The 9,150-nt window shown below is 52.5% G+C and overlaps 1 protein-coding gene across 1 annotated transcript in view; it reads left to right on the top strand.

The window, feature by feature from the left end:
- The first annotated feature begins 6 nt into the window (after positions 1-6).
- The window catches only part of KCNK3 (potassium channel, two pore domain subfamily K, member 3), a 53,559-nt gene continuing 44,415 nt past the window's right edge, over positions 7-9,150 (top strand). The window contains exon 1 of the mRNA XM_011972665.1: positions 7-177. The gene's annotated coding sequence lies outside the window, so the exon portion shown is untranslated. The remainder of the gene's footprint in view (positions 178-9,150) is intronic.

Below are 9,150 nucleotides of genomic sequence, written 5' to 3'. Positions count from 1 at the left end.
TCGAGCGGCAGCGGCTGGAGCTGCGGCAGCAGGAGCTGCGGGCGCGCTACAACCTCAGCCAGGGAGGCTACGAGGAGCTGGAGCGAGTCGTGCTGCGCCTCAAGCCGCACAAGGCCGGCGTGCAGTGGCGCTTCGCCGGTTCCTTCTACTTCGCCATCACCGTCATCACCACCATCGGTAACGGCTCGCCGGGCGGGGGGCGGGAATCCAGGGCTGGGCGCTGGGGTCCCGGAGTCGTCCGGGGCCGACTGGGGCTGGGGGCAGGGGCTCCCCCGAGAGGGGCTGGGCGCCGAAACCCGCGCTCGCAGAAACCCGAGTTCAGCCTGGCGTGTGTGCTCCGCGGGGACGGGACTCGGGAAGGCGTCGATTCCTGGCTCCGGACCTGACTCTCCAGCCGGGCCAGCCCTAACTTGGCCCTGCCAGGTTGCAGAGGCCCCCAGGGACTCCGAAGTGTGTGAGAGGGGCAGGGACGACCGGCGGAGGCTCGGGCAGGAGGGGTGTGGCCGGGCCAGGCCCTGGAACAGGGCGCTGAGTGTGAGCGGCGGGAGCGCGCCACTGCTCCCTGTCCCTACGGATCGGCTTCCACAGCCTAGCAGGTCTACACCTGCTGGGCTCCCGGGAGGCATGAGGATGCCGGAATGCGGCACTTCAGGGCACTCGGGGCCACCCTATGACGGCGGCTGTGAGTGTACGTGTGTCTGCGTGTTTCAGCTCCAGGAGTTTGGTCGCCACCAGTCAGTGCCTGTGATTTTCTTAGAGCGGCAGAACTGGTGTGGGAAGCCAGATCTGGCCTTGTCAGCCTTCTCTGCTGTCCCAGCAAAACAGTCACCTCACAGGAATGGCCCCAGTTCTCCTTTCCAAGCCAGGGCAGATCACCATGTAGGAGGCCACATGTACACCCAGACTGTCCGACAACACAGGCATAGGCACACAGGCAAACAGGTACACACAGGCACTCACAGGGTACACACAGGGCAGTCACACACAGGCACACACACAGGCACACACACACACACAGAATGCACAAACGTCCAGGAAAGGAATCTCTAGCCAGGCCCTTGGTGGTGCTATTCAAAACTGTCCAGATGAGAGTAACACCTTACCTGTCCCCAACACCCTATGATTCCAGCCCAGCTCCAACACTGCCATGCTATATGACCTTGGGCAAGTCCTTTCCCCTGCCTGGGTCTCAGGCTCACCTCCAGACAAGGAGGGCTGGCCGAAATGATCTCAAGAGGTCCTCCCCAGCCCTGACATGCTTGGATTCTGAGATGAAACTCACCTTCCCCCAAAGCCCATTGAGATACCTCCAGAAACAGTTTCCTCCGTCTTTACCGTTCCCTCTCCTCTCCCTAGTCCCCTTCCCTGCTTTGGTCAGGCTCCCACGGGTTCACTGCCATTTAGCGCAGCCCATGAAGATAGTATTGTTTTCCTGAGAGTCAACAGGAGCTGAGGGAGTAACAGACAGGACTGGATGCTGTTCCTGCTGTCTGTCCACTGCAGGACGCTGTTCCAAGAATCTACTGCTCCCTGGGGACCATGGGGAGCTATGCTGTGTCGTTTCTGGATTCTTCTCTTGGAAGAGGGAGGAAAGGGCCCTGGGAGTGGATGTAGCCCAGCTGGGGCACCTCTGGGTCCTACTGATCCTGTGAGTTTAGGGTGGACGATCAGATTTAGGTCTGACCAAAGAGGAGCCCGCCTCCTGAAAAAGACCAGCCCAGGTTTGGTCTGCAGTCTCCTCCACTCTCACACCCCACTACTACTTGCCAGGATTTCAGTAGCCGTTTAGCTGTCTGGAGAATCAGAAGAATCAGACTGAGCATCCTCGGACCCTCTCTCTCCCTCTTTTCCACACATCAAGCCTTCGCCTGTGTCCCCTTTCCTTCTCAGGCCCATGGTCCCCAGCTTCATAGTAACCTCCCAACTGACCTCCCTGCCTACCCCACAACAAGCCATGCTTCCCTGGACAATGCTGCCAGAAAGAAAAACTCAGCTGTCACCAAACCTATTCCCTTGGAATCACTCAGTGGCTCTCCACTGTCCATGGAATCTGGTCTATGCTCCTTATCTCAAATTTTGAGGATCTCCATACCTGGCTCCAACCTCTATGTCTGACTTCACATTTCACTTCTTACTTATGTGATCCCTCTCAACAGTTACCAACCTGTCTTCTGAGAATACCTTAAGTATGCCTGTCTGGCATGCCTTTTTCTCTACCCTTTTTCTTTTCTTTTCTTTTTTCTTTTTTTGAGAGAGTCTCACGCTGTCTCACCCAGGCTGGAATGCAGTGGTATAATCATAGTTCAGCACAACCTCAAACCCCTGGGCTCAAGTAGTCCTTTCACCTCGGCCTCCCAACGTGCTGGGATTACAGGTGTGAGCCACTGCGCCTGGCTCTACCTTCTATTTATCTTGTCCATGCTAACCTTCCAGGTCCAGCTCAAATCCCAGCTCCTCCTCAAAGCCTCCCAGGCCACTGTTCTGGACAACTGCAGGTCTCACTGGCAGGATGATCTGGGTGACACACTGTTGGCTGTTTTGAATGGTTATTTACATTATAGGAGAAGTGTTCTGTCTCTTTGACTACACTGTACTTAATCTCCATGCGGGCAGGACCCTGCAGTTCCTGTCTCTGTTCTCCAAGTACCAGCATAGTACCCAGAGGCTGTGAGCACACACAGAATGCTATTGATGGGTTTAAGGTGTGCAGAAATGAAAGGGCAGCATCCTTCCCTCCACCCCTGCCATTTCCCAAAGTGCTTGCAATCCTCATCAAGAGAGACGCTAAAAGCCATGAGGGGAGAGGCAAACAGAGTGCGGTTCCGGTGATTATTTATTTATAAAGTGCTGGGCAAGAGGAAAGACAACATCAGACCACCACCCCGGTTCTGTGGGGGCCCCAGCCTGGCACTGCTGCCTCCCTCCACCACCTGACCATCCTGGCTTTGTGTTGCCTTCCACTGCAGCTATGCCACCTTGCTGGAAGCTGTCCACAGGGTCTCTACTCTAAGGAAAACCTATCTGGGCTGTGATCAGATGGTTGGAAGGGGCCCTAAGTTAGGCTGATTCTGGCCCCAAACCCAAGGGCAGCAGCCTGTGTTCACCAAATCCCTTTGAAAACATGAATGAATCTCATTCTGATACCAGGTGTCCCATTGGGATGGAATAATGACAGCACCTCCCATCATTTGGTACCTTAGTGATCACAATGCACTTGCATCTCATGTCATGATTCTCAGTCTTCACAACTTGGCAAAGTTGCCGGGCAGGTATTGTTAGCTCTGCTGCTTGGATGAAGGTGTGAAGGCTCAGGGAAGGGAAGCAGCTCCCCCTGAGTCACCCAGCTGGTGAGCAGCAGAGTCAGAGTGGGAAGCTGGGTCTTCTGACTCCAAGCCCAGTGCTCTTTCCCTGCTGGTCTTTTGGCTGCTTCCTTTGCCTCCATATGCTATGAAGCTCAGACCCAGCCAGACCTGACACAGCCAAGCCGTGCTCAGTGATGCCAGTTCACAGGGTGCTCATGCACAACCCTGATTGGTTGGAGGTCGGCAGGGTCTGAGTTAGTCATTCACCTGGTTAGTCACTGTCTCCACTGGCTGGAAGGATTCCTCCAGCTCCCTATCCCTGGCCTCCCAGCCAGGAAACCCTTCCTTAGCTGGTGCCCTAAGTTCACCCAACACTAACAGAAAGTCATTTCTTAGGAAGTCTTAATCTCTTTAGCTGTTGAGTCATTAAACTCCTCCAGGGCCCAAGCCTCATCTATTCATAGCCCAGAGGCTGTCAGAGCAGGAAGGGGCTTCGGAGATCAGCTGGTACCACCCCCTGCTCTTACAGATAAGGAGCCAGACAGGTGACAGAAATCACACAGTCAGAGGGTAGCAAAAACCTGACCCCCAGTCCCCTACTCCTTCTACTTGTTCAAGATACTTATTCATTAATTTTATTAACAACAGTAGCAGCAACAACAATAACAATGGCAACAACTATTTATTATTTACTCTGTGGCAGGCTCTATGCTAGACGCTTCATTTGTACCTCCTTATTTAATTCTCTCACCAACCTCTCTAGATGGGCACTATTACCCCCATTTTTCAACTGAGGAACCTGAGGCTCTGAGGGTAGATGACCCCCATGGTCTGAGGCCTTGGAAGCACGGCGCTTGCCCAGATTCTATTGGACCTCTCTGACTCTTCTGCCCTGGATTTTTCACAAATTCTTTCTTCATTTCAAGAGCCCATTCCACACTGGGTGCAGTGGCTCACACCTGTAATCCCAGCATTTTGGGAGGCAGAGGCGGAGGCAGACAGATCACTTGAGGCCAGGAGGTCGAGACCAGCCTGGACAACATGGCAAAACCCAGTCTCTACTAAAAATACAAAAATTAGCTAGGCATGGTGGTCCATGCCTGTAGTCTCAGCTACTCAGGAGGCAGAGGCATGAGAATCACTTGAACCCAGGAGGTGGAGACTGCAGTGAGCTGAGATCACACCATTGCACTCTAGTCGAGGGCACCTAGAAGCCAAAGCTTGCCTTTTCCCCAACAAAGCCCTCCCCAGAAGCAGGGGGCCTCCTGCTCCAGCACACTCCATTCAGGCCTACTGCTTCCCACACCCTGGCCCCTGACCAAAACAGAGGACTTGTCACAGCTGTGCCCAGCACCCGCCATGGGCACCTGCCACGGGCTCACAGGTGCCCATTCTCCCACTGCAGGTCCTCGGAATCTTTTTGGCTCTAAGGCAACAACAAAGAGACCAGGTGATTGATACACTGATGGAGCTGGGGCAGAAAACCTGTTCCGCTCTTTCCCCAGCTTCCAGCCTGTGCTCAGTTGAGCACCACCTCCTATCGCCCACTACATCGCCTGAGAACCCTTAGACTGTGAATTCAAGCAGGTGATTCATGAGGAAACCTATACTTTTTACATCTTTTCAAGAAGGAAAGTACAGATGTGACCTGCCACCCCCAAAATCCCAGAAGTCCTAAAATAAGAGAAGGGGACATTAGCAATCTTCCAAACACCCAGGGAGGTGAGCGGCTTGTCCACCCTCACACAGAGAGTTTAGAGTATGACACTGATTAGAAGCCAGGCCTTCCGGTGCCCACACTGGCGTTCTCTGCATCCTCCAGCCTGTCCCCCACACCCCACCATCTCTCTTAGCACTCAGGCCTTTGGCAGCTCATCATTCCACTGTTTGAGGCCTCTTTTGACTTTCCAAGGTGAAGGAAGGCCAACCCAGCCTAGGAAAGTCCCGGCACCCACCTCAGTTGGCATTTCCTTTCTGCCCACAGGCTAGCCTGTGGGCATGCTTCGACCCCACAATTTCTGCAGGGCAGTGCAGGAACATAGGCACTGACTTGGAAGCCGGAGTGCCTGGGTTCATCTCAATCCACCCTACCCCCACTCCCCTACCGCCACTAGCTGTATGTCCTTGGACACATACAGCTTATCTAATCTCTCTGAGCTTGTTTTGTCATTTACAATATGGGGATAATAATATCTGCCTGCCAGGATTAAATGGGATTATGAAAAGAAAGTGCCTGGTGCAGAGAAGGTACTTAATAATCTGCCATTATTATTGTTATTAATACTATTGTTTGTGTATTATTACTTGCCTTACCAAGGAACTGCTCTGTCTCCCAAGGGTTACCATGACCACGGCTACCTCTGCTGCTTCCTAACGAGTGGGAACAGTGGGGTTGGGGGCCAGGAGACTGCCACACCCTTTCCCCTTATCTTCCCAATCCCACTCACCACCCCTCATCTCCCCACTCCTCAGCCATGCCTGGTGTCTCCCTAACTGTTCAGGCTCCTGCTCCTCCTCAGAGCAGAAAGCTAGCCAGGGGCTGAGTGTGGTGGCTCACACCTATAATCCCAGCACTTTGGGAGGCTGAGGTGGGCAGACCTTGCAGAAAGCTATCCAGGGGCTGGGTGTGGTGGCTCACACCTGTAATCCCAGCATTTTGGGAAGCCGAGATGGGCAGATCGCCTGAGGTCAAGAGTTTGAGACCAGCCTGGCCAACATGGTGAAACTCTGCCTCTACTAAAAATACAAAAATTAGCTGGGCATGGTAGCGCACACCTGTGATCACGGCTATGCAGGAGGCTGAGGCAGGAAAATCATTTGAACCTGGGAGGCAGAAGTTGCAGCGAGCCAAGATTGTGCCACTGCACCGCAGCCTGGGCAACACAGCAAGACTCTGAGAAGGAAAGAAAGGAAAGGAAAGGAAAGGAAAGGAAAGGAAAGGAAAGGAAAGGAAAGGAAAGGAGGAAGGAAAGGAGCAAGGAAAGAAAGAAGGAAAGACAGAAGGAAAGAAAGAAGAAAAGCAAGCAAGCTAGCCAGGGAGAGAGGTACACGGTGGTAGGAGAAACTATGGAGTGTGTTTGGCCAGAGATCTTTCTGACTCTGCCATGCCTGCTGTCTGCAGACCCCATTTCCATACATCACCATTAGGGGCTGGAGGCACAGAGAGAGTGGGGGTGAGAACAGGACAAAAATAGAAGACACACGCCTGGCCACAGTGGGGACAGGACAAACACAATAAGTATTTTCAAAGCAAACATAAACAAGCACAGATGAATGTAGTGCAAATCACCACTATAAACAGCTTTCAGCTGGCTGCACAAACGGTGAATCTGTGAGTTGATTTTGTAATTAAAAAAAAATGTAGAAATGATTTCCCTGCAGTCAGCCAGCAGCAAGTGGAGACCAGGCTCTAACTGAGACCACTGTGGGTCTAGGCCAAGCTCAGTGGAGACCCAGGACAGGCACTCCCTCTTTCACTCCCTCTCCACCTTGGACACAGGGAATGGATAACTGTCTGTAACAGGCCAGGCGCTGTCCACAACATTTCCTGTCACCAGAATCCCCACACTGCTCCAGGACCGCAGGCGGCATCATCCTGCCCAGTCAAGGAAAAGGATGCTCAGAGAGGTTCAGAAATCTGCGCAGGACCCTACAAATATAAAATGACAGCACCAGGACTTGCACTCAGGTCTGTAGCGAGTATTTCTTCATGGAGTCATGCAACCCCCATTCCCCATGGAGCCTCTGCAATTCCTTCTATGTGAACGCAGCTAGCAGTGGTGGATGGGTACCAGGGTCTATGCAGGGTGCTTAGTTGCGGGCTCAGTTTCAGGGTCTCTTGCCCTCAGAACTATGGATAGAGCATTTAGCCCAAAGACAGAACAGAATTTTAGCTCTAATCTTCTCAGTTCACAGTGTGGAGACTAAAATCCAGGCTGGAGAAGGGGCTTGCTAAAGGTCACGCTTACAGTTATCAACAGAGCTGGGCATAGAGCCCTGTTTCCTGACCCCTCCGCCAGCCTCTGGTCCTCAGAGAGCCACATGACAAATGTCTTTCATGGCAGCACAAAGAGCAGTCAATCGCCCAGCTGGTGCCACTGCCTCCCTGTCTGTCCACATTCTCTCATTGTCCAGAAACTGCCCATGCTACAGCAGCTCCCAGGTGGCTCCCAGAGACCTTCCCCTCAGCTAGAGCCATCATCCCCAAGCTACTGCCATAAGTCACACCTTCACTTTCCCATTTGCTAGAGCCAACCTCAACTGCAGCCTGGAGCCACAGGTCCAGTTGTCCTGGGCTGGTGGCCTTTCTGACTGGGCCTGACATCCCATCCTCACCCTTCACAAAAGCAAGTTCCTTACTATCCCCGCTTCCTCCAGTGACACAGCAAAGATCCTGTAGTGAAGGGGCCACGTGGCTGCCAGGAATGTGGGGCAGGAGGCTGCCCTTGGTGCTAGAGAGGTCTTAGACAAATTGTTTGCTGCTGCTGCTTCTGCTTCTCCATCATCATCATCATATCATCATCATCATCATCATCATCATCATCATCATCATCATCATCACCTCTCTCTCTCTCTCTCTCTCTCTCTCTGTCTTTGCTGGCTCTGTGATCATGGAAGGAGCAGATACTTCCCTGGTGTACCTGAGTCATCCCATCTGTATGGAGGAGGCAGTCCCCAAGGAACTGAGGAGGCCAGCTCAGCAATGCAGAGTTCTCTAAGTCAATACTTCTCAAACTGTAATCCACAGGGAATAACCTGGTTGATCTCGTGTAAATGCAGATTCTGAATCAGCAGGTCTAGGGCAGAGCCTGAGATTCTACATTTCTAAAAAGCCCCCAGGGGACACTGATACTGTGGATTGGATCCATGGTCCGCATTTTGAATAGCAAGGATCTAAAGAACCTGGAGACCTGACATCTGGGAATAGCCATGAAGTGTGTGGACCACGGTTTTAAGAAAAGGAACTTATGGAGCTGGAAAAGCCCTTGGGAATCTGGTGGTAAAATGTCAGAGCTGAGGTCCCAGGAGCTGTGGCCCCTTCCCTGAGGCTGGAGCAAGGCTGTGTCTTGCCCCATAGGAGCCAGCTACAGGGCCTGGGTGGAGTCACGTGCTGTGGCTGGTACCATGAGGTAGAAGAAAGGGAAGTGGAGAGAGTGGATGGAAAGGGAGGGGAGAAGTGGAGAAGGGCTTGCCTCATGAGGAAGCTGGGGAGCAGGGGACCACTGGTCCTCATTTGTTGCCATTTCCTCCCCTGTTTGCCAGGAAGGCATCTTAGATCAATGGAGAACAGGTACCCCAGAGATTAAACATTAGGGCGGGAAACTGGCTCCTCCCTCATGGCATCAACCTGTCTTAGTTTGGGCTGCAATCATAAATTACTGTAGACTGGGGGCTTGAACAACACACATTTTAAAAAAACTTTTATTTTGCTGGGCGTGGTTGCTCATGCCTGTGATCCCAACACTTTGGAGGCCAAGGAGGGCAGATCACTTGAGGTCAAAAGTCTGAGACCAGCCTGGCCAACATGGTGAAACCCTGTCTCTACTAAAAATACAAAAATTAGTGAGGCGTGGTGGTGCATGCCTGTAGTCCTAGCTATTCAGGGGGCTGAGACAGGAGAATCACTTGAACCCGGGAGGTGCAGGTTGCAGTGAGCCAAGAAAGTGCCACTGCACTCCAGCCTGGGCGACAGAGAGAGACCCTGTCTCAATCAATCAATCGATCAACAAAAATGTTTATTTTAAGTTCACGGATACACATGCAGATTTGTTATACAGGTAAACCTGTGACATGGGGGTTTGTTGTACAGCACCGAGGTAATAAGCCTAGTACCCATTAGTTTTTTTCC

Source organism: Mandrillus leucophaeus, unplaced genomic scaffold (genome assembly GCF_000951045.1).
Source record: "Mandrillus leucophaeus isolate KB7577 unplaced genomic scaffold, Mleu.le_1.0 Scaffold13, whole genome shotgun sequence".
In the NCBI taxonomy this organism is placed as follows: domain Eukaryota; kingdom Metazoa; phylum Chordata; class Mammalia; order Primates; family Cercopithecidae; genus Mandrillus; species Mandrillus leucophaeus.
This window is presented reverse-complemented; position numbering and strand designations above follow the sequence as displayed.